We start from the raw sequence: 6,000 nt of genomic DNA, 5'->3' as shown, positions 1-6,000 counted from the left end.
TATCGCACCTGGCTCCAGTTCAATTTTGCAGTCGTAGGGTCGATGTGGTGGCAATTTCTCAGCCTCCTTTTCATCAAAAACGGCGACTAAATCCTCATATTCTTTTGGGATTTCTGCTGTCTTTAGTGCACAGATCACTGAAGAGTGTGATGATAAACAGGCCGCTTGGGACTTGGTGGACACTTCCACTCCATCCTGAAAGCAATTCTCTTTGCAGTAGGAGGAATTCATCTTGATCGTTCTTTTGCTCCAATCAATTTGTGGATTATGTTCTGTAAGCCAGGGCAGACCCAAAATGAGTTGAAATTGTGGAGCATCTATCAAATTAAAGATTATCTGCTCCTGATGTCCACCAAAACCTTGCATCTGAATTGGTTCGGTCTCATGGGAAATGGGTCCTGAGGAAAGATTGGTTCCATCCACAGCTCTTACTACTTCCAAAGTAAATTTCTTGATAAATCAAATACCCATTTTACGAGCGTATTTGATATCATAGAAGTTGCCCGTAGCTCCAGAGTCTATCATAACTGAGATCCCTTGAATTTCCTTCTCAAGGGTCTTAACTGATACTGTTTGTACCAAATGTGGCGCTGCGGTTTGTAAGGTATTCGGCACTCGTTGATCTAAAGGAGTTGTCTTGGGTTCTGCTTTCATCAGGGCAACTCACTCTACTGATGAAGCTGGCCTTTTCCCGACTGAAGAGCTTTGGGTTTCTTGGGACAGTTTTTAACAAAATGCCCAGATGCACCGCAATATAAACATAGTTGATTCACTCTTCTTTTCTCTTTTTCTTCCTTAGATAAAGGACCTCGGATGGAACCAATTTGCATTGGTTCTTCTATCGTTATCCCTTCTCCGGCTCTCGTATGATAATTTCTTACACGGCCAATTCTCAGGGGAAATGGTCGATACTCTCTTCTCTTTTCTGCTCTTCGTTCAGTTAACCGGTGGTCAATCTGTAACACAAGATCAATTAACTCCGAAATTTCGGTGGGTCTATTTGGAACTTGTGCTAAGGCATCTTTCAATTCATCTCTCAGTCCACGATAAAATATGGCGGCTCTTTTTGACTCCGGCCAGGCAGTCTCTACAATGAGTTTATTGAAATGAGCCAGATGGGCTACTAGATCTTTATTACCTTGCCTGATTTCCAGTAGTTCATTGTCAGTGGCTTGAGCTGCAGTTCGCCAATCAAATATTCTTAAGAACTCTTCCTTGAAATTTTGTAAATTATATAAAACAGGATCATTTCTGGAAATTATTGGTATGGACCATGCGGCCGCATCTCCTGTCAGATAAGACAATATAAATGCCACTTTGGATTGGTCTTTGGAAAAAATGACTGGTCTACATAAAAAATGCAATGAGCATTGGGTCAGAAAAATCTGCGCCTTATTTGGATCCCCACCGAAGCGCTTGGGTTGAGCCAAAGGAATAATAGGGGAAACTGCATGAATTACTTGAGTGGATATACCTGCAGACTGTGAAGGGCTAGGGATTTGTGAAAACACAGATTCATTTGATTTAGCGGTGTTCCCTAACTCATTTATTCGCTGTTTTATTTGGACTGTTTCTTCTATGGTGTTATTTAATTGTTTCTGTAACCCTTCTAAAACGGTGGCTAATGCTTTTATATCAATTCCTTCTGCCATTCTGCTCAGGAGGAAATCTGTTTTTTCCCTAAAATTAGGGTGAAGGCACTTCAATCTGTCAGGATACTTCAATTCGATTTCCTCAGAAGCAGAAGATAACTCCTCAGTCCCGACCTGAGCTACTCACAATGAATATTAATCCTTCGTGCTGAGTACCCCGGAGAGGGAAAGGGGAATGGGATGGTAGAGAGAATGCCACAGAGATGATGAACGCCAGTACTCAGTCTGCCTCTTCACATCTAAGATTGGATACAGCACCTGCAAGAGTCACAGTCGCAATTACTAGGGACATACAACATCAGTTTTTCACTTTCTACTCTCAACACTTAATTCTCTTTAATTCTATTATTTCTTCACTCACCCTGAGTTCTCTGTAGCCTTGCTTCTCTCTATAAATGATAGCTCTTCTTAAACAAATGCTTATTATTGATTCTGGAAGAACTTCTCAACCTTTGTTAGAGATTGGTTTTATGTTGTTATATATATATATATATATATATATATATATATAGTTGGTGATAATGACTTCTTCAAATCAGCTGATGTTATTTAATTTCTCCTGTCTTATTGTGACTTCTGTCAATACTTGTATTTGTAAATGCTTGTTTATTAAAGTTCGTTTCTCCTTTCTTACTTTGACATTTGTTGATAACTTGTATTTGTAAATGCTTGTTTATTACAGTTAGTTTCTCCTTCCTTACTTCGACATCTGTCGATAACTTGTAGTTGTAAATGCTTGTTTATTTAAGTTTGTTTCTCTTTTAAACTCTATTTTGGTTTATTACCATTGAATTTGTAAATGCTTATTTGTTAACAGTTCGTTTCTCCTTTAAACTTGGCCTTCGTTTATAACCTTGACATCTGTAGATACTTGCTCTTTTAAAGTTTGTTTTTTCTTTGACTTTAATATCTTAAACAAGAACCTTGTAAACATAAGATTAATTCAAACATTAACTCTGTAGCCTTGTCGACTTCCACGGGAATGGTCTACTATCAAACTCTTCGAATAAACCTTGACAATATTTATCAGTTTTCTGTAATATAATCTTCAAATTTAATTTTACCTCACAGGAGTTTCTGTTCTGAAGCGTGCTCTCTCTCCACACAGCTGATTCCTGTCAGACCTCAGTTGAAGTGCAAGGCTTCCAGCTGGAGAGCTCATAACCTAGCAACCAACCGATTGCTAGACTAGAACTGTAACTAACCTTCAGGACTCACAGCGGCCATCTTGGATCTTCTCTTCTTGATTCTTCCTTTGAAATAAGCGCAAGATTACTCTGCAAACCTTCTTCCAGTTTGGGCTTTGCTGTCTCCACTGAGGTTATCTCTTTGCTTTTCTCATGCACTTCTTTGAGTTGACTTGGCAAGTTTGTGTGGTCATGACAACACCAGGGATTTTTTCTTTAATGCTTGCGCATAAGGGGAGCATCCCCTTGGGCAAGGGTCGCTACCTTGAGGGCAAATTTACTTTTAGGGCATTTCTGCCTATTTTTAGTAGGCCAATCTTCCCCAATGGGGGCAGAAACCACTAGACACCAGGGATTTTTTTTATAATACTTACACATAAGGGGAGCAATTCATTTGTAGGCCGTTTCTGCCCCCCCCCCCACCCCTTGGGGGCAGATCCACCTATTTTCATTAGGCCAATCTGCCCCGAAGGGATTTTTTTTTATACTTGCGCATAAGGGGAGCAGCCCCTTGGGCAAGGGCTGCTCCCCAGGGAAGGCAATTTATTTTAAAGCCATTCCTGCTCCCCCCCCCCGGGGGCAGATATGCCTATTATAATTAGGCCGATCTGCCCCCAAGGGGGCAGTAACCACTAGACACTAGGGATTTTTTTTAACATACTTGCGCATAAGAGGAGCGGCCCCTTGGGCAAGGGCCGCTCCTCAGGGGGGCAATTTATTTTTAGGCCATTTCTGCCACCCCTGGGGACAGATCAGGGGGGGCAGAAACCCCCAGAAACCAGGGATATATATGTTTTTATGTTTACTTTTTTAATATATATATGGGGAGAGAGCGACCCCTTAGGCAAGGGACGCTCCCCTTGGGGGCAAATTGTCTTTGGGCCATTTCAGATTGGCCTATTTTTATTAGGCCGATCAGCCCCCGGGGGGACAGAAACCACTACGCCACTAGGGATTGGTGTGTGTGTGTATGCATGTCTTTTGTTTGGGGGGACAGCCCCTTGGGCACGGGTCACTCCCCATGGGGGGGGGGACATTATTGTTGGCCATATCTGCCCGACCAGCCTATATGTGGGAGGCCCATCTGCCCCCGGGGGGGCAGAAAGCCCACCAGAGACCAGGGAAGATTTTTTTTTCCAAAATAAGAGGGTGGGGGTATGGCGATCCCCCCACCCCAAATAAATGGGGCCAGAGTTGTTCTTCCCACCGGTGGGCAGATGGCGCAATTACCCTGGATCCACTCACCGAGGGGGGGGGGGCAGAAAGCATACTAGATGCCAGGGAATTTAGAAAATGTATAAAATAGTGGGGTGGTGGCTACCAACCAGTATAGGCCTGGTTATGCCCCCACCCAAACTGAAGGGGGTAACAGTCTTTCAGCTCTCCCCCTGCAAACTAAAACATCTTATCCCTTGGCACACAAGAGCTCATTTGATTATTTTGGGTTTTAGTTTTACATTTGGGCCATGTGAGCTTGGCTAACTCTCAAAATCGTCCCCCTTGGAATGGTGAGGGCTGCACTTTTTGGACTTTGGGACGCTGCCATGTAGAAAAATCCACAAGATCTAGACACATCTGAAAACTAAACATCTGGGTGATTCCAGGGTGGTGTCCATCACATGCACCCCGCACCATTTTCTTACCCATAATGCCCTGCAAACCTCCATCTTTGCTGGAAATCACACATTTTGCTCACATTTTTATAATGGAACCTTCCAGAATCTGCAGGAATCCACAAAGTTCCTACCACCCAGCATTGTCTCATCTATACCGATAAAAATTCTGCTGCACTTGTCAGCCTAAAAATGTTTTTTTTCAAACTACCCTTTTGGACCCGCTTTGGTTCCCCTCAATTTCATCATGTATTTGGGTCTTCCCTGTCACAGGCACTTGGCCCACCTACACAAGGGAGGTATCATTTTTACCGGGAGACGGAGGGGAACATTGGGTGGTAGGAAATTTGTCCCTGTGCAGTGATCCCACAGAGAAATGTGGGAAAATTTGATTTTTTTAGCTAAATTTTAAGTTTGCTGACGATTCTGGGTAAGAAAACATTGGGGGATCCACGCAAGTCACACCTCCCTGGATTCCCTCGGGTGTCTAGTTTTCAGAAATGTCTGTGTTTGGTAGGCTTCCCTAGATGGCTGCTGAGCCCAGGACAAAAAACGCAGGTACCCTCTCCCTCTCGCCCACCCCCACAAAAACAGGCAGTTTAGGATTTGATAAATTTGATGTGTCCAGATAGTGTTTTGGGGCATTTCCTGTTGCGGGCGCTGGGCCTACCAACACAAATGAGGTGCCATTTTTATCGGGAGACTTGGGGGAACGCTGGGTCGAAGGAAATTTGGGGCTCCTCTCAGATTCAAGAACTTTGTGTCACCGAAATGTGAGGAAAAAGTGTTTGTTTAGCCAAATGTTGAGGTTTGCAAAGGATTCTGGGTATCAGAACCTGGTGAGAGCCCCACAAGTCACCCCATCTTGGAATACCCTTGGTGTCTAGTTTTCAAATATGCACAGGTTTAGTAGGTTTCCCTTGTGCCGGCTAAGCTAGAGAACAAAATCCACGGCTAGGCACTTTGCAAAAAACAGGTGCTTTCTTTGGAAGAATGTGAGGTGTCCACGTTGTGTTTTGGGGCTTTTCCTTTCGCGGGTGCTAGGCCTACCCACACAAGTGAGGTACCATTTTTGTCAGGAGACTTGGGGGGAACGCTGGTTGGAAGGAAATTTGTGGGTCCTCTCATATTCCAGAACTTTATGTCACCGAAATGTGAGGGAAATTTGTTTTTTAGCCAAATTTTGAGGTTTGCTTAGGATTCAGGGTTAACAGAACCTGGTGACAGCCCCACAAGTGACCCCATCTTGGATTCTCTGAGGTGTCTAGTTTTCAAATATGCGCAGGTTTGGTAGGTTTCCCTAGGTGCCGGCTGAGCTAGAGGCCAAAATCTACAGCTAGGCACTTTGCAAAAAACACGTCAGATTTCAATGTGAAAATGTGATGTACCCATGTTGTGTTTCCTGTCGCAAGCATTAGGCCTACCCACGCAAGTGAGGTACCATTGTTATCGGGAGATGTGGGGGAACACAGAATAGCAGAACAAGTCTTGCTCTACATTTTTTCCTTCCAAATGCAAGACACTGTGTAAAAAAAGATGTCTATTTGA

Source organism: Pleurodeles waltl, chromosome 5 (genome assembly GCF_031143425.1).
Source record: "Pleurodeles waltl isolate 20211129_DDA chromosome 5, aPleWal1.hap1.20221129, whole genome shotgun sequence".
Classification (NCBI taxonomy): domain Eukaryota; kingdom Metazoa; phylum Chordata; class Amphibia; order Caudata; family Salamandridae; genus Pleurodeles; species Pleurodeles waltl.
The sequence above is the reverse complement of the archived record's forward strand: the minus strand, read 5'-3'. Positions refer to the sequence as shown.